The 20438-nt window shown below is 35.2% G+C and overlaps 1 protein-coding gene and 1 long non-coding RNA gene across 2 annotated transcripts in view; one reads left to right on the forward strand and one right to left on the reverse strand.

Moving 5' to 3' along the window:
- Nucleotides 1-20438, reverse strand: part of sgk1 (serum/glucocorticoid regulated kinase 1) — a 73020-nt gene that overhangs the window by 41349 nt on the left and 11233 nt on the right. The gene's annotated exons all lie outside the window — the stretch shown is intronic.
- LOC103030197 (uncharacterized) lies at nucleotides 8507-16914 on the forward strand. The gene is made up of 3 exons (XR_455508.3): nucleotides 8507-9788; nucleotides 10067-10114; nucleotides 15980-16914. It is a non-coding gene; the product is annotated as an uncharacterized LOC103030197 (long non-coding RNA).

The raw sequence follows: 20438 nt of genomic DNA on the forward strand, positions 1-20438 counted from the left end.
TGTATATATGTGTGTGTTTGTGTGTTTATGGTTGTACCCAGTTTCCTACAACCATGATTTTGGTCTTTTTGTCCTGAGCTCTGTGTTTTCACTGTGTTGTTTGTCTCGGTAACATTAACACTTCTTCTTTATTCCATTCCAGGTGTTAAAAAGACACTGACTGGCCACTTTATAGGAAACTCCATGTACAGAAATTAATATGAAATGTCTCTTTTGTGTTTCTTACATTTATTTCACCATAATACTTGAATTGCAGACAGTCTGAATCTATTTCATTTGTTAATCTACATCTATATGTATGCATTTCAGGCCTGCATTTTACATTCAAAAACAGTTCAAAAGACAATAAAGCATTCACCTCTTTGTAACACTACAAAGACATTTTGGCATGGAGGATGCCAAGTATTTAATGTATTATTTCATCTCATTCTTCTAGTAAAAAACATCTTAAAATGTGCAGCAGTTAGAACTTAGATTTGGTCCACATCATAGACTGTGTATAGCTGGACAGAGCATCGTCTCTCAAAAGTGAAGCCACCACAGGTCGGGCGCCCCCTGCTGTTCGGTTTCAGAAAGCCGTGTAACCCCACCCATTCCCATAGGTTTCAATAGCAAAACAGACAACTTTCAATCACATTTTTTTTCTAATACACTGTAATTCTACCTCCATTATTTAAATGCAACAGCTAGTGTAACCTCTGCTTATATTGTAAAATTTTTATATCCCCACAGAATAACCAGCTGGTTATGGGTGGGCCCAATAACAGACCGTCAGCTCCGCTCCGCTCCGCTACGCCCCGCTCTGCAGGCTGTGACCTCGAGGCAGCCCTCAGGGGCGGGGTTATTTAAACGAGTAGGCTGTCTCTCCACAGTCTTTTTCCCTCCTCTGGTCTCTACTGCACAGAATCGGGTGTCAGAATCGTCAAAATGGAGGAAGATTTTGGCTTCATTTTCACTGAATGAATGAGAACGGCGACACAGCATCCATCTTTTTTTACAGTCTCTGGTCCACATTATTATTAGCCAGAGCCCGATTTAAACCCGACATTTTTTTTAGTAAGTAGAACCTTAAAATGGAGTTTTAAATAACATTTTTGGTCTGTTTAGCTAAATGAGCTAAATCTGTTCAGAATGATGTTAATTAACATTGCAACACTAAAGAAGCATATACCTATTATTTAAGAAAAGTGTTTATTGAGAACAGCAAGTGCATAATGCAAACAAGTGGAAGAGCTCACGTGTGCCTCAGAGCTGCTTGATAATAACATTCTAACTTGTGCAACATTTTTTTTATACCCTGTTTTATTTGTTTGCCATAGCTTTATATAAAATAAAAATAGCATCAAAAAACAGATGCCTACGTACGTCACAGACTATTTTCTTGAACCTGACCCAACCCTGCCCAAGGAAAGCTGTGGAAAATCTCAGCCCGAGTTCGGCTCGGGCATTGGGTCGGACTCGGGCAGAGAATCTAAGCTCTAGCATCAGTACAGGGTTGTTATTGTCACATTTTCTTATTGTCAAATTCTCCAATCATTCTCCCAGTTGGGGACAGGTCAGTCCAGGACCCTTACCCTTTATAACTTGATTCATTCATTATTTGCTGACACAGATGTGCAAGGCAAATGCCTACATAATCAGTTGGTACAATTGGTTCACCTATTGGTTTAATGTCTAATGCCATGTGTGGGCTAGAGATGATCAAAGATGAGCACCCCAGACACATCCTAACTTTCTTATTGAACACTTTTCTCACTAATACAATACAATAAAATCCTCACAGCAATGTCTGAGTCCAGAATCTAGTAGCTTAAAAGCCTAATTCTCTGCAACAGTAGAGGTAATTACCTTTACTAAAAACACACACACAAAAAAACATCCATAGATAGACATCCATGGGAAAAAAATAAAAACTCATCGTACTTTTCTGCATTAATGCTGCATCACAGTTTACTGACACAACCACATACCATGACAGCACCTGGCGTTTAGACTTGCTGATAACAGTCTGGATGGTTCTTTTCGCAAATGGTGTCCATTTCTTCTGGAAAAGATTCCAGATTCCTGAGTCCAGAGCCCAGTAGAGAAGTGGACTTCACGTCTAAAAATGTCTAACATAAGGCTTCTGTTTTGCACAGTAAAGTTTTTAATGGCTTTTGAGAATGTAACTCTGTTTGTTCCTTAAAGACTTTAAAATAAATAACCCTTAACCCAAATCCTATTTTTTGAAATGTGTTACAGACCTGAAATGCAGCAATGGATGTATATTAATAAATTAATTTAAGTTGAACAGATAAAATGGAATGAAATATCTTGGAGTCAGACTGTCTGCGATAAAATAAAATAATAATAATAATAATAATAATAATAATAATAATAATAATAATAATAATAATAATAATAATAATAATAAACTTTACTTATATAGCATCTCTCATACATAAAAGAAATATTCAAACTGCTTTAAAGAGAGTAAGAAATCAAGCACAACAAGCAAGACAAAAAAAATCAATTAAAATGAACACTAATAAAATATAATACTCAACAACAGATGAATGAACAGTTTGATAGAATTATAATACAATCAAAACCAGACAGATTAAAATAAGATCTGATTAAAAGCTAGAAGAAGAAAAATAAGACAATAAAAAGCCAATAATAAAATCAGAACCAAATAATAAAAAAAGACAAAGTAAATAAAAATGAAACACAGTATTTGTCGTATTTTATATTAAATGTTTCTGATTTAGGGCTGTAGCTAGATCAGGACGTCTCGTGAGTGTACAGTTTGAGGCTGTACCTGACCTTTGTGTGTTAGTCACTCACTAGCCCTTCCTGTACAGTCAGATTAAATCCCACCTTCACACAATTCTTTCCACTCCCTGCTGTTTCTAAGCGCACTGTGTTTGAATGGACCGTCTCTTGTGTTGCTCTGAACAACGACAGCCATTAAAAACAGCCCTCCTCTTCCTCCAAGGCCACCGAGCTAAAAATACGAAGTGGGTGAAAGTCGTGAACTTTCTTAATAGCAGCTCTACCCAGCTGAGAGCTGCAGGCCATGCCGGGAAGAAAGAGGAGGGGTCTGGCACTCGGCCAGGTGGACGATACGCTCCACCTTACCTCGGGGGTGAGGAGCTGGCAGGTGGCAGACGCACAAAAAAAGGACCCACACTGCTGAAAAACACTGAGGTCATGGAGGCTGCAGACTCTGCTCTGCAAAATAATAATAATAAAGTATGATGGGCTGATTGTGTTTACGCACGGTGTGTTGTGTTTAAGGGTGTAATGTAATACTACCTTTATGGGAAACATATCTGTTTATGATAAACAGAAGCCCCCCCAACAGCACACCAAAAACACTTTTTTTTATTTCTCCACACAAAAAAATATTATTCTCTTCATTGGGCATTGCAGTGCATTTATATTGTTGTTCTTCTTCTTCTTCTTCTTATTATTATTATTATTATTTCCTTACCAGCTGAATAAAAAAACAAATCCAACTCCAGGTTTTTGCTTAGGGGTTGATAGGAGTAGATAGTTGCATTGACCCATGGTATTAACACCCACCTGGCAACTCCACAGCTACAAGTGAGTAACACCACAGCAACCACCTAACAACACTGTAGCAACCACCAAATAACACAATAGCAACCACCTAATAACATTGTAGCAAACACCTGGAATACTACAGAAACCACCAAGCAACATCTCAGCAACCACCTAACAACACTGCAGCAACCACCAAATAACACTGTAGCAACCACTAAATAACACTGTAGCAACCACCAAATAACACTGTAGCAACCACCAAATAACACTGTAGCAACCACCAAATAACACTGTAGCAACCACCAAATAACACTGTAGCAACCACCTAACACCACTGTAGCAAACACCTGGAATACTACAGAAACCACCAAGCAACATCTCAGCAACCACCTAACAACACTGCAGCAACCACCAAATAACACTGTAGCAACCACTAAATAACACTGTAGCAACCACCAAATAACACTGTAGCAACCACCAAATAACACTGTAGCAACCACTAAATAACACTGTAGCAACCACCAAATAACACTGTAGCAACCACCAAATAACACTGTAGCAACCACCTAACACCACTGTAGCAAACACCTGGAATACTACAGAAACCACCAAGCAACATCTCAGCAACCACCTAACAACACTGCAGCAACCACCAAATAACACTGTAGCAACCACCAAATAACACTGTAGCAAACACCTGTAATACCACATAAACCACCAAGGAACATCTAAGCCATCACCAAATAACACCATAGCAACCACCTAACACCACTGTAGCAAACACCTGGAACACCACAGAAACCACCAAGCAACTTCTCAGCAACCACCAAATAACACTATAGCAACCACCTAACAACACTATAGCAACCACCTTACAGCACTATAGCAACCACCTAACACCACTGTAGCAAACACCTGGAATACCACAGAAACCACCATGCTACATCTCAGCAACCACCTAACAACACTATAGCAACCATTGAACAACATTGTAACAACCACCAAATAACACAATAGCAACAACCCAATAGCACTATAGCAACTCCTTCTAACAACACTGTAGCAACCACCAAATAGCACTATAGTTACCACCTAACAACACTGTAGCAACCAGGAAATAACACTATAGTTACCACTTAACAACACTGTAGCAACCACCAAATAACACAAATGGCAACCACCTAAAAACATTGTAGCAACCACCTAACAGTACTGTACTGAATACCTGAAATACTACAGACACTATCTAGCAAAACCATAGCAACCCTATATCAACACCATAAATACCACCTATTAACACAATAGTAAATACCTGAAATACCACAGAAACCAGCTCTCAAGCAATCCCCAAATATAACACTGGAAAAAGCACCATAGAAACCACCTGGCAACACCACAGCAAACCCCTAGCAACATCTAACTGCTTCACTGAAATAATCACCTAACAAAACTCTAGCGAACATCTGAAAAACAACCAGCACAAGATCAAGTAGTTATATTTTATTAATAATATTACCTGATTTTACCTTTTTATTTTTAATTACAAAATTACTTAAACATAAAAATAAAATCCTCAAAAATGCCAACCTGTGTAAGGTATCTTTATTATCATTGCTGTGACAGTCAACTGAATGGTCTTTATTAAGAAAGCAATACAAACGTACCTTTTCCAGGGGATTTAAAAAAAAAACATAAAATCTATAAAAAAATCTATAACATCTATAAATAGTTTTTTTTAATTTCTTCACATAGAAAGCAATTATTGTATGAAAAAAACAAACAATGCTGGAATATTTTCAGAGTTTCTGAAGGTAAAGATAGCTGGGTTTAGGTGTAGGCGCTGCTGTATTTAGCTACAGTAATACACAGATGTGTTTAACTCCTCCATAAAGGTAGAAATTAGTGTGTGACCTATTTTAGCAGCAAAAGAAAAAAGCTAAAAACATCTTAAAATGTAAAATAAATATAATACTACAATATACTATATATATTATATATTTTTCTTAAAGCTCCATTTCCAAAAAATGCTTAAAAAATATTTCCACTTGTTTACTGAGGTTAAATTTAGTTTAGATTTTTAGATGCTGGTGTTTCTGTATTCAGCAACCAGCAGTATATCGTTCAACATAACAATCCCATAAAGGTAGCAATAGAAGCGTTTACGTCTGTGCGTTTTCCATGACTCCTGCTTACCCAGTCATAACCTCATTAACCTCAGTGGAGATACAGTACAGGACTGCAGGGTGGAGTCAGAGCGAGGGCTGATGGAGGTGGGAGGAGGTGGGAGGTGGAGAGAGAGAGAGTGCAGGGCTGATTCTTCAGTATGTGTCAGATGTTCAGCCGGAGCGCCGGGATTATGTAACCGGAGCCTGTCTCTGCCACGCTGAAGCTCTGCTGCAGTTAGCCTAATGATGGAGGTGGACAGCGTGGATGATGGGGGTGTGAGATGTGAAATATATGGGTGAAAATATCCTGTAAAAGGAAGTAAAAAGTCTGAGAGAAAACTGTAGGAGCAGTGTAGCGCATAAAAAAAATCAGCAGATATGGATCAGCGGCTTCAGGTAACATCAGGTCGTGTTAGACTATTAGACTACAGGAGATTTATTGCTGACCATGTGCGTCCCTTCATGACCACTATGTACTTCAATTTTCATTGGAGCCTCTAGTTTAATGTTCTTAAATGTATTTTATGCCTTGCTTTTTAGAAAAAAAAAATCAGCAGACATCCCAAAAAAGCACAATTTACATCAGCAGTGCAATTCTAGCTATCTATCTACACCAGCAGTGCTATTTTCATCATACATTTACCTCAGCAGTGCAGTTCTAGCTATCTATCTACATCAGCAGTGCAATATTAGATAGCGAGTCACATCAGCAGCGCTATTTCTATCATACATTAACCTTAGCATTGCAATATTACATAGCGAGCCACATCAGCAGTGATATTTTCATCATACATTTACCTCAGCAGTGCAATTCTCACCATGACCTGTATGTACGCCAGTTGTGCTGTACTAATCACACTTTTAGCTAGCTATTTACACCAGCAGTGCTATTTTCATCATATATTTACCTCAGCAGTGCAACTCTAGCTTTATCATGTTCTCAAAACCTTTAGTCTTGTTATGTTTGTAATTTTTTTGTCTATTTTCAAACATGCAGAATTTGGGTTGATTCCTGTTACTGATCTGGAATTATTAAGTTAAGTAAAAAGAAAACAGGCAGCTTCTCCAAGTGTTCTATAGAAGACACTCCTCCTCAGCGATTCAGTTCTTATACCTCACAGACGCCTTGTGCTGATCAACATCACCCTAGGAGTAATGAGGGGAAAGAGCACCATCTACCCACCCAGAGAGAGAGCAAGGCCAATTGTGCATTCTCAGGGCTCCGGCAGCTGATGGCAACCTACATGAACAGGTTTTGAACCGGCGATCTCCTGGTCATAGTGAGTTTAATGTTCTTCATTAGCCTTCTGAGTCATCAGACTGTAATTCAGTATTGTCTATGATCTATGAAAGACTTTCTAATACATTTTGGAGCATTGCTGTAAGGATTTGCTTGCATTTAGTGACAGGAATGTTAGTGAGGGCAGGATGTTGGTTGGATAATCACTGTTCCACTTCATCCCCAACTTCTAACTCATCTCAAAATATTGAATGGAGCACCATCATTCCAGAGAATACAGTTCCACTGCTCACCAGCTAAATGCTTGGGGTTTAAGAGAGAGAGCAAGGTCAGTTGTGCTCTCTCGGGGCTCCGGCAGCTGATGGCAAGCAGCATGACTGGGATTCTAACCAGCAACCAGCAATCATTGTGGCAGTGCCTTTGTCCACTAGACCACTGGAATCCCCCTATAGACTATGCATGGCATTAGTCATGGTGCTAGTAGGTTCATATTTATCATTCTATTCAGTTGCCAATGCTTCTCTAAAGGGACAAGATAAGATATGTGTGTTGATTTGCTCATCATCTGTTAGAGCAATGGGTTCAAACTCTCGTGGACGATGTACAGCATTCTGAAGATGAACCAGCTTACACATTACCTCAGATCCTCAAGAAAACACGTTATGACATCAGATGAAGAGCAGGTGCCTGCGCTGGACTCTGGACTGAGGACAGTGGGTTAGCAGAGCATGCTAAGTGCTAAGGTCACGGTTCTGGATCAGACTGGTTGAGAATTGATGTCATTAAGCTGAGCTGCTCTGCTCGACCTTGTTGTCCAAGGGTAGCTGTTGGAGCTAATGGCCTTAATCACAAATCATATCACTTTCCCGACAAGCGTATATAATCTCCATAGCATGTAATAATAATAATAATCATCACCAGCATATCATAGTCTATCCAGTCATAATCTCTACTGCACTCATTATTTATCATGAGCTTTTACATAGAAAGCAATGGTAATGACACTGCTAGGGTCCTATGGTCAAAAAGGTTAAAGTGCAGATACATACGCTGTAGAATCACATGCCAAATAGAAGCCAAACTGACTTAGTCAATATTAGATAATACTGTTCAGTGTATGTTCGTATAGATAGATATAGTACTTGTAGCTGTAGCAGGCAGACATGCCTAAGCCATGATACTTCCACCATGTTTCACAGATGAGATGGTACGCTTTGGAACATAGGCAGTTCCTTTTTTAAATTTTAGTCTTGCTTTTACTCTGATACTGGTTCATTTTGATCTTATGTATCCATGAGATAATTTAACCCTTTCAGACCTGAATTATCTCCAGTGATGAAAAAAATAAAAAATAAAAAAGTCTGTTTTCAGGCTGTAAAGCACAGAAAAGAAGACTCTAATATTCTACAATAAAATCAATAAAGCAAATAATTCCAATTAATTAGAATATTTAGAATATTTTTATTTCCATTGCATTGGAATACTTTGGGTAATATTGTATGTTTAATATTGACTTTTTTTATTTCATAAACCATCCATAAACAGTAAAAGGTAAATAAATTAGCAAAAATTTGCTGTTACTTTACCTCAGTGGCTCTGGTACTACTGTTTTTTAAGTGTTTTTTACTCCAGTGCATGAGGATCAGTTACTGTTTCATTGGCGTATAAACATCTTCAATGGCTGGTTCATCAAACAGCTCTTAGATAGTGTTATATATAACAAAACGTTCAAAAATATAGAAAATACATTATATCCATTGGAATGAATGCCGGGTCTCACAGGATTAAAGTGCTTTAAACAAACTTTAATCTGGCCTTTATGTTTAGTGCTTTGTGTTTTGCACTGTTGCCTCTGTTGTTCTGCTCATGAATTCATTAAATCTTTTATAAATAATAGTCTCTGACAAATACTGTTAGCTGAAGGCTGTTACTAATTAGTCGAAAAGATAATTGAGGACTTTTTTTTGCAAGATTAGTTAGGAAAAGCAGTGGACTTCCTTGGCCTACCAGTCCCTTTGATATTAATGAACTGGATACTGCATTCTTTTTTGTTTTTAATGATATTCCACACAGTTCCCCTTAACTGCCATTTCTTAAATGTTAATTTAGACCATGGAAAGAAATCACAGGAAGTGCTCGTTTTAATATAGCAATTATAGCATTTCCCTGCTGTTAAGGCTTAAGTTAGCTTTATATCACAATTATTAGTAATATTGTAATGTTATCTTGTGAGGAATTATCATAGGCTCAACAAGGCATGACAGTGGGTGCCAGACTGTTGGGACACAGTATCAAATGTGTGTACCAGAGATAGAAGTGTCATAGAAGGCATTACCACCCGCAGAAGACAGAAATGCAAGGGGATGGTAATGATCGTGACCGGTGGCATCTGGCCAGAATTGTCCATGTATAGAAACAAGCTCGTTTTTTTTATTTTTTATTCAAGAAGCATATTTTAATTCAAGAGTCTTTTTTTTTTATTCTTTAGAGAATAACAAACCTGTCACTATAAATAATCACTCTTCACTAATGCATTTCAGTGTGTGTGCGTGTGTGTGTGTGTGTGTGAGTGTCTCACAGCAGAGACCCCAACAATGAGTCATCGTGCACTCCAACCATGCTGCATCTTTCTGCCACATTAACTCCCCTGCCTCAACACACACACACACACACACACACACACGCACACACACACACACACACACACACACACGCACACACACAGCCACACACACACACAGCCACACACACACAGCCCATAGAGAAGGAGCACTCTAGCATTCAATCCCTGCTATCTGAGTAAATGTCAAGAAACTTCACAGCAGCCGTTCAGGGTAAGCCTCGGTAATTGGGTATTAATGAATGTGATTTATGAGAGCAGTGTGAAGGAGGATGGTGTGTGTGTGTGTGTGTGTGTGTGCCAGTCTGCGCTGTGGGTAACAGGAGTGTGATATGTGTCAGTTCGGTGAATAAAGCCACCATGTCTTGTATTGCATAACATCTCCTCTGGACATCTAGCGGGAAAAAGTGATGTGTCATTCCTCCCTTTCTCTCTCTCTCTTTCTCTCTCCCTCTCTCTCTCTCTCTCTCTCTCTCTTTCTCTCTATCTCAGGTTGTATAACTCGTCAGGACATGTCATGGCTCGTCAGGATGGATGTGTGTAAGTTAGTAGTGCTGTTTATATTGTGGATGGTAGTAAACCTTTAAGCCCATTATAAGTTATATAATGATCAGCCTTAGATCAGCTTAGATGAGTCATTTGCCACCATTTAAAAAAAAAATTGCTACAACTCAACTACACTGTAAGCCCAGATACGTTGAATTTACTTAAAATATTCTTGGAAACAGGTTGCCTCAAAAAAGTTAAGTAATGGGTAATGAAAACTTAAGTTAACATAACTTAGAACATCAATTTTCACAACTAAAGGGGAAGTTGATTTAACTTTTTAAATTTTTGTTATACTGTAAGACCAGACAAGGTGAGTTTACTTCACTTTTTTAAGGCAGACGGTTCACTCAATTTTTTTTAAGTAATAGTGAAATGAAAACTTTAGTTAGCATAAATTAAAACATCAAGTTATTACAATTAAAGGGGAATTGAGTTATTTCTAAGGTAGCCCAGGGGAAATCACTACACACTGATGGTGAGTGTTAGTCAGAAACTGTTGGACACACCCAGTATGCAAATAGATTGTGACAGAAGCCAATAGGAAAGAAGCTGCTCATTTATTTTACATTGGATATTGACCCTTTGTTTCACAAACCATTCCTAAACAGTAAAATAAACATTATAAAAAGTGTTCTAAACCACATCAAATTGGTAAAAATGATCTTGTCTGCTTTAGTGCTGCCATGCCCTAAAGTCTGAATTGCAGTGTTTTCCAGTAGGCGGGGCCTAGCTACTGCCTGATTGGTTGCCTATTCTGATGGACAAAAGGCTTAATTACTGTTATGTGCAACAAAAACCTTTAATAAAAAAACATGATGTCCATTGTAATGGATACAGGCTCTGAAAGGGTTAAATAATGTGTAGGTCCCTGTTGTGCCACGAAAAACAACTTTGATCCCTCAAGACAACATTGACTCAACACCTCCACAAGACCTCTAATCGTGTCATACATTTAACTTTGAGTAGGAGCCCATAAACATTTTGTATACAGAGAAAAGTTACTACATAAGTGTTGGGAAAGAACAAGTTAAGTTTTAGAAAGTTTAACCTAATTGTTACACTCTTGTTACTAGTTGTACTTAATTTATTCGTACAGTAAAAGTACCTGTAGGACCTGGTAAGTATTTTGAATGAACTGGTTCATTCAGAGAAGTTACACCATAAGTAAAGGGAACTTAGCCTCTAAAATGCGAGCTGTATTAAAAACGTTACCATAAAAATAAAGCACAGAAAGCTATCATTCTATATATAGCCTTTCCATGCTGTTCAGGCTCCAGTTTATATTACAAATATTTCTCCAGCAGTGGCTTCCTGGCACTTGAGAATTTAATGTACATTGGAATTATCATCAGCTGACCTCTTCTAAAGCCAAACCAATGACCTGCCTAAACAGTCCATTAGGTTATAACTATTTAATACACAAATATACAATATTTCTGCAGATCCTACCCAGTGAGAAAAAAATAGATTAAAGTATACTAAGCATTATTATGCTATAGTGCATATATGCACTATATATATGCTATAACGTTTTCTTGTAGCCACTTTATTATTAATCAGTATATTTAAAGAGTGCTGAAATGTAACAACTTTTTTTGTACTTATTATACTTCAATTACAGTATAAAAATTGTGCAAAAGTCTTACTTTAAATTATTAAATTATTAAAGTAATTAAATTATGCTAACTGTACTTAACTGTACTAAAATGGAACTATTTTAAATATACTTAAGTAACATTTAAGCATACTAATTCATGTATGTAAACGCATATTTTAAATATGCTAACAGTAAAAATATAATACATTTAAAAAGCATTACAGCTGTATCACTATTATTACACACCAGGTATATTAAGAATGTATGTTAAATTGATGTTAAATATATTCACATTAGAGTACAAATATATATGCTTTTATATATGAACACTTCTAGTATACTTTGTTGGGTATAAAAATATATTTTAATTTTAATTTATACTGTACTCCAATTTTTAGCGTATTACACATTTACTTCAAATTTTTTAAATTAGTAGTAGTAATTTATTTTCCTTCCAAAAAGTTACAGGATACATTGCACTTTAAGTGAACTACTGTAACAGTTGTTTTAAACACACTGCTAAAAATGTGCAAGAATATATTTCGAAATAAGTATTTTAGAAGTATATTGAATTACATATAACTAAAAGTGTACTTCATAGTAGTCTATTTTTTTTTAAATACACGATATTGTACTTTTTAAAAAGTATAATCAAAGTTTACTTTCAAACATTTGATGAACGCATAATATTAATGTGCTTTTAATATATTTTAGGTACAGTCATATGAAAAAGTTTGGGCACCCCTATTAATCTTTATCATTTTTAGTTGTAAATATTTGGGTGTTTGCAACAGCCATTTCAGTTTGATATATCTAATATTATGGACACAGTAATATTTCAGGATTTAAATGAGGTTTATTGTACTAACAGAAAATGTGCAATATGCATTAAACCAAAATTTGACCTGTGCAAAATTATGGGCACCCTTATCATTTTATTGATTTGAAAACTCCTAACTACTTTTTACTGACTTACTGAAGCACAAAATTGGTTTGGTAACCTCATTGAGCTTTGAACTTCATAGCCAGGTGTATCCAGTCATGAGAAAAGGTACAATAAACCTCATTTCAATCCTGAAATATTACTGTGTCCATCAGTTATTAGATATATCAAACTGAGATGGCTGTTGCAAACACCCAAATATTTACAACTAAAAATGATAAAGATTAATAGGGGAGCCCAAACTTTTTTCATATGACTGTATATATATATAAATCTTTATATTTACAGCATACCTAGACATTTCTCAATATGTTTTAAGTACAATTAAGTATATATTTTTTTCACCAGGAAAAACCTGAGTTTCAGTGAAAACAGCAGCGTATAAATCTGACTCAGTGATCTAGACCTGGAATGATACATTAACAGCTGTTATGAAACGCCGCTTCAGCACCTGGAAACACTAACCTGCTTCTTCCAGGGAACTCATAAACAGTTCTAATACCTCCCCCCGGCCCTTAATTTGCATATAATTCAGCTGAAGTCATACCTGTTAAAAAGGTAGTCTCTGAGGTTGATAGTAAATCATTCACACATTTCTAGTAACCAAGAATAAAAGGACTGTGCTGTTTTTAGAAAATAACGAGGGAATAATGTTCTTTATTGTTTTCTAAGAGAGCAGGAGGGTCAGAACAGGTCAAATCAGATGGAGAGTAAAAAAAAACATTTCCCATAATCTCATAATCTCATAATTTTATAGTTTACCCCTTTGAACTCTAGGCTGTTTTGGGTTTTTTTTCTCCATTTTGTCCTATTTCAGGTCTTATAACACAGTAATTATATCAGACACATGCCCTGATCTCTTTTACTCCAGAAGCCACATAGCTGCTCAAAAATAGAATCATTTAAAATGTAAAAAGTAGCAGAATTATATATTTTCCTGGATCTGGATCTGGATGTTTTGGTCAAACTTTTTGAATGTATAGACTTCAAATATTTTTACACCTTAGACATATTTTAAAAAATGGTTAGACTAGAGTGTATGATGAGTATAATGAGTTGAAAGCATAAGAATATTGATGAGTTGATGTATATTACTAAAAATCTGGATAAGTTAAATTTACTTAAAAAAATTGAGGAAACCGGTTGCCTTAAAAAAGTTAAGTAATGGGTAATGAAAAATTATGTTAACATAACTTAGAACATCAAGAACATCAAGTTATTACAACTAAAGGGGAAGTTGATTTAACTTTTTTCTCTTTGTTATACTGTAAGACCGGATAAGTTGAATTTACTTAACGTTTTTAAGGCAGCCGGTTTGCTAAAGTTTTTTTTAAGTAATGGGGAATAAAAACTTGAGTTAGAATAAATTAAAACATCAAGTTATTACAACTAAAGGGGAAGTTGATTTATTTGTAAGGTAGCCCCGGGTGAATCACTACACACTGATGGTGAGTGTCTGTCAGAAACTGTTGGACACACCCAGTATGCAAATAGATTGTGACAGAAGCCAATAGAAAAGAAGCTGTGAATGACAACAGACTAAACTCAGTTATTATAAGTTGGTTCAACTCAAAGATCTCAGTTTGAATAGTACAGTATATGTGCTCACAAATGTTCATCTAACTCAAAATAGTTGAGTATTGTTTAGAAATATCCAATTTTATGTAAAACAGACTTAAATCATTTGATTTTAAACAACTTCTGGGTTTAGAGTGTACTAAAAATCTCACAGTCTATGCCTTTAAGTATTTTGATCAGCTGCTTATAATAACAACAAATATTATAATAAAGAGTTATTCCACACAAAAATTTATTTAGGACACCCAATGAAAACTATATACAAAAATGTAAACTTAAATAGTCAAAATAGTAAAAAAAAAAAAAAAAAGTTTAAATGTTGAAGTAAAATAAAAACTATATAAAGTAGTGCTTGTAAACATGGTAAAGCTAAAACAATCCAAGTAATTGTGTTCCCTTTTTCAAGGCCTATGGAAATTCCAGCTGAAAAAAGTCACTTAGGTAGTTTTACACTAAGTGGACACTATTTTGGGTCATTTACTGATATTAACTGGTTTGAAATATCATATAAATATGTTTGTATCACTAGAAGTAAACAATATTGGTTGGGGAATCAGTGGCATTGATGACATCATGTGATTTACTCAGAAAAAATCGAGAGAGAATGTAAATATAGCTAATTAAGTGTTTTAAGCAAATAAATAAAGTTATAATGGAAGAATAAAAAAGGAACTTTGAAGAAGATTTTATTTCCACGTGTTTTCCCAATGGATTTTGTTGCAGATGCTTTACCGCACTGGGATCTAACTGTACTTGTGGAAAGAGTAAATTCTGCCCTTTCTAGCCATATATGGTTTATGCTAATGTGTAAAGGCATTCCTGAGTAATTAAGCTGAGAACAAGAAGGTGCAATGTGTTCTGGGTCAAAAGAACTTTCAGATATATATATATATATATATATATATATATATATATATATATATATATATATATATATATATATATATATATTCAGGGCTATTTAGTGTCATATATGATATATTGTATATGTATTATATTACTATATTTACTTTTTATTGCTGTAGGGAGCCATTTAATCAACAGTCTGTAAGTTTCTTAAGTATTTTTGGGAGGTTAAATAAAAATGGAGGTCAAAAAGTGATCATGTCAGGAACTGAACCCTAATAGTAGGGTGAAATAAAAGACAGAGAGCATGAGGGGTTAATATTTAATAATTACTGTGTTGTATAATATATTAGTCATGCTACTATGTAATAATTAACCAAAATATTCATAACTTTTTACTGTTTAATATTATTGAGTAAACCACCTATTAGATAATCCTTCGCTTGTTTTTATTGGGGCTTGTTAGTCTTATGATATAAGTATGTGAATCCTCTTTTATGTCACAATGAAAAAAATACACTAAAAACACCCAACCAACCATATGGGGACCCACAACCCAAGGGAATCAACCCCAATATGCAATTTTATCATTCCAAACCATCTCAAATGTGTTTAATACAGTGGAGCTTAAATATTTTATCATATCCTAAAGATGATAAATGGAACTTCTTCTCTCAAACAACACATCCTAAGAGTATTTAGCGAATAAAAACTCATCATTCCAACATATCCTATAGGTTCCATTGAAAAGTTCTTTTATTTCAGTAATTCAGTGCAGAGAGGTCTATTTTAAGTGTTTTTTTTATTTTATTGTTGATGATTATTGCTTACAGCCAATGAAAACCCAAAAACCAGTGTCTCAGAAAATTTAAATATTATATATTTTCTTCAGCAGGGACAGAGAAGCTGGCCTGAGTTAATGGAAAGTTGGATTGAGCTGAATCCTGGAAGAAAACCTGTTGAAGGCAACAAATACTTGAGACTGGGAAGGAGATTCGCCTTCCAGCAAGACGATGACCCTAAACAAACAACCAGAGCTACAGTGGAATGGTTTGGATCAGAAAATATTCATGAGTTAGAATTGCACAGTCTTAAATGGAATTGAGCTTCTGTGGCAAGACATGAAAACTGCTGTTTTAAAAACAGACGCTCTTCATCCAACTTAACTGAGCTTGAGCTGTTTTTTTTTTTAAAGAAGAATGGGGCAAAATCTTAAAAAAATAGGCTTGAACAAAGTACTTTTGCTCCAATGAGATTATACAAGAAACACAAAGAAAAAAAGACTAAGAAAAAGAAAAGAAAAATAATAATAATAATTATTATATGTAGTTACTCAATATACATAATCACAAGAATATACATAAATACATATTTAGAATGAGTTTAAATGAGTTGGTTGGCAGTTCTAAATGAATGTTCATCACACCAACATGTACAAAATGTGGAACTTCAACATTCCAACACTTCCCAGAAGTGTTTCATAAAGTGGAATTTATTTACTTCAACATATTGCAACACAAAAGTCTTCAGCTGGTTGAAACTGTTCCATTCCACCATGTCACTCATGTGTCTAACCCCTTCTGTTATGTTACGAATCAGATTGACCTGTTTTAAAGTTTGAAGATCTAGGAAAAATAGTTAAAAGTATGAAACTTTTTCAGTATGACACTTCTTCTGCTTCTCTTAATTAGTTTAATCAACATATAATATGAAAATGGTTCATCTCACATATTTGCAACCACCCCCTGCAAAAGCTAAGACAAAATGACAATGTTTTGTTTCATTGTTATGTAAAAATATTGTTTTATATGTTGGTCTTTCAAAAATCAGAAGCATTACCTTATAGAGGTAAGGAACAGCATTGCACCAAATATTGATATAATAATTAGTAATGGAGTTAGTAATTAAATATTCACACTGCTTCTTAGTTTTTTTTGTTGTTTCAGACATATTTTGGATAATTAAACATGCACTGGGTAAATTACTGTTTCTGACAAATGAACATAACAGGAGGGTTAATGGAATTAAACTAGTTGAATCTATTAAAGTGTCATGATGGTGACTGTCCAAAAGACATTTATCTTTCAACCACTTCTTCTGAAGAACATTAATCATCAGAATATTCTCTGAGGAGCCACCAACATTTTCTCCTACACTTTCACAGCAGTTTCTGTGGAATTTATTGCATTTACTGGAAGCCAATGAACTTCCAGTGGACTTCCAGTTCCAAGACAATGGAACTCCGTCAACATATCCATCCAACATATCCCAAAAGTACAACAGAGAACAGTTCAGTTTTCCATCTTTTCCCAAATGTGTCAAATTTCCTATTTCATGACATCCCAACAGCGTTCAATGGAATATAACTTTATCATGACAAACTATCTCAAAGGTTTTATTTTTTGTTTGTTTGTTTTTATGGAATGGACTTCCATCAGGCTTACACAACCAAAATTACGGCAAACAGCACTTCATCTTTCCACTTCATCCAGATCACATTCCCTAAAGATTGATCATTCTGACTCATCCAAATAATCTACATAATCTTTTTATTTAAGCCTTTAATTATTATCCTCTATAACAGGGGTGTCCAAACTTTTTTTGTTGGGGGCCAGAAGAAGAAATATATTTGAAGTCACGGGCCACACTCTGTAATAAAACAAATAATGAAATATACCACTTTAAATAATACTTTTTTCCTGATTACTTTCATTTACACACCATTTTACTTGACTTTACTTGACTTTATCTTTGACAGTGTTGTGTAAACTAAGATTTTTCAAATTGATGTTTAATTTCATGATGTCTCTTAATATTAAACTTCTTAATTACGGCAACTTTTAGACTCTATGCCCCGTTTTTCTGCGCTAGAAATGCACACTCTCTCCGCTTTTAGACTCTTTGGCCCGTTTTTCTGCGCTAGAAATGCACACTCTCTCCGCTTTTAGACTCTTTGGCCCGTTTTTCTGCGCTAGAAATGCACACTCTCTCCGCTTTTAGACTCTTTTGCCCCGTTTTTCTGCGCTAGAAATGCACACTCTCTCCGCATTAGACTCTTTGGCCCGTTTTTCTGCGCTAGAAATGCGCACCCTCTCCGCTTTTAGACTCTTTTGCCCCGTTTTTTTTGCACACACACACACACACACACACACACAAAACCTCACTAAACATAAATACAGAAAGTTCTGAGCTTTCTGGAAACAGCCTCCAGCTAAAGATGCACAAAAGACTTGAAACTTCCTTCATGAATGAAGATCTAAACAAGCACAGAATGCAGAAGAAATGCTGCTTTAACCCTTTAATATCTTACAAAGTTAGAAAAGTAATACATGTAATTACACTTACATTAATTGCATAATTAACTACATAGGTAGTTACATAAGTAATTAATTACATTTATATTTCAGTTATATTCTGCAATAACAGGTTTTCAACTCTAAAATGCTAAAAAGTAAGGTGCTACAGAGTGTTCTGAGTGATGTGATGTCATAAGAAGATTCAAAGTTGATGCCATAAAGAAGCATGGACCTCATTCAAAACGATCTTAAATATACTGTTTTATTTAGTGATTTCTAGTGGATTTCAATCTGTCTTAATCTAAGGGTATCTACTTTTGATATGAGGATAAACTACCCTGGTACCACTTTAAAATAAGACTACCTTTATGAAGGGTTTATAAATGGTTTACAATTAGTTTATTAATGGTTACTAATTAGGTTGTAAAGGCCTTAAAAATCATAAATGATCAGTTATAACACATACGTAGAAAAGGCAACAACATAAATGGCTATGGGTTCACTATTTGGCAAACAACAGGTCATTGTTGCCCTTTCTACGTATGTGTTATAACTGATAATTAGTGATTTTTAACTGTTTTCTGATTAGTAACCATTAATAAACTAGTTGTAAACCATTTATAAACCCTTTATAAAGGTAGTCTTATTTTAAAGTGGTACCACAACCCTTTATAATGATGGATTCTGTGGTCCTCATAAACTGATCCAAACCCTAAGAATAAGAAAAAAGTGGCGAATGGCAGAATCTCTGCCAAAAAAAAAGGTTTTAAGAAGACTATTCTGTCTATACTTGGTAAAAGAGATGTGTGAGTTTATAAAAATAGAGATTCTTCACGCTTACTCACTAACTCTCTAACCCAAACATAATCCTTTATGGAATCAAATCTATGGTTATTCTATGGTGTTTCTCAAATAACTATTTGAAGCATCAATTGGGAAACATGCTTATTCAATCCTGTTCAATCCTGTTTTTGTTTTTAGCTGTCTCTACTGTCCAGAAAATACTTTCTACTACATTTTGGAGCACTGTCTGTAGGATTTAATAGGATTCAGCAACAAGAGAGTTATTAAGAACAGGATGCTGGATTATCAACCCCACCCCCACACACCTCATCTACAACTCCCCAACTCATCCCAAAGACACTAAGAAAAATAAGTACAGATTTTTACTTAAAAGGGTACAAAGCTTGTCGCTGGGGCTGTACCTTATACTGAGGTACAAAAAAGTGAAAGTCCTTTTGTGTACCCATGTTTAATGTGCTAGTAAAGATTATAAAGATTATAAACATCATCATCAACTGAATATGTGTCAAGAACTTATATATATATATATATATATATATATATATATATATATATATATATATATATATATATATATATATATATATATATAATTAAAACATGTGCAATTAAAATATATATTGTTTATAAGTACAGTAAAACAGAATACTGAATATAGCTTTTGGCTGCAGGTTAAATGGTACAAAACTACAAATGGTAGTTTTTACTGATAGGAAAAAACTTTTCCTAACAGTAAAGGGAACACATCTGACCATGTAAAGACCAATATTAAATGGTACATTGAGGGTACAATTATGAAGAGTGTACCTTTGAGTACAAAAAAGTACTTATATACTTATATACCTCTGTTGTGAGTGTAGGCACTGAGTGGAGCACCATCATTCCAAATTATATTCCAAATGTATACCATTCTAGCCCAAACTTGGTATTGGATATGGTTACATTACATTACATTACATTACATTTGGCAGACGCTTTTGTCCAAAGTGACTTACAATAGTCAAGTATAAAAGTCATAGAAGTTAAAGGTTAAACATTTTTTAGATAGGGCTTAAAGGAGGTCGAAGGGAAATAAGGGGATAGAGAAGTGAAGGAGGGGGAGAAGGAAATGGGGTTAGAAGTAGTTAGTGTGTTAGAGGTGTTAGGAGAGTGAGTGCTCTTTGAAAAGCTCTGTCTTCAGGAGTTTATTAAAGATAGTGAGAGATTCTCCTGATCTGGTAGTGGAAGGTAGTTTGTTCCACCATTGGGGAA

The sequence above is a fragment of the Astyanax mexicanus genome, chromosome 13, assembly GCF_023375975.1.
Source record: "Astyanax mexicanus isolate ESR-SI-001 chromosome 13, AstMex3_surface, whole genome shotgun sequence".
Lineage (NCBI taxonomy): Eukaryota > Metazoa > Chordata > Actinopteri > Characiformes > Acestrorhamphidae > Astyanax > Astyanax mexicanus.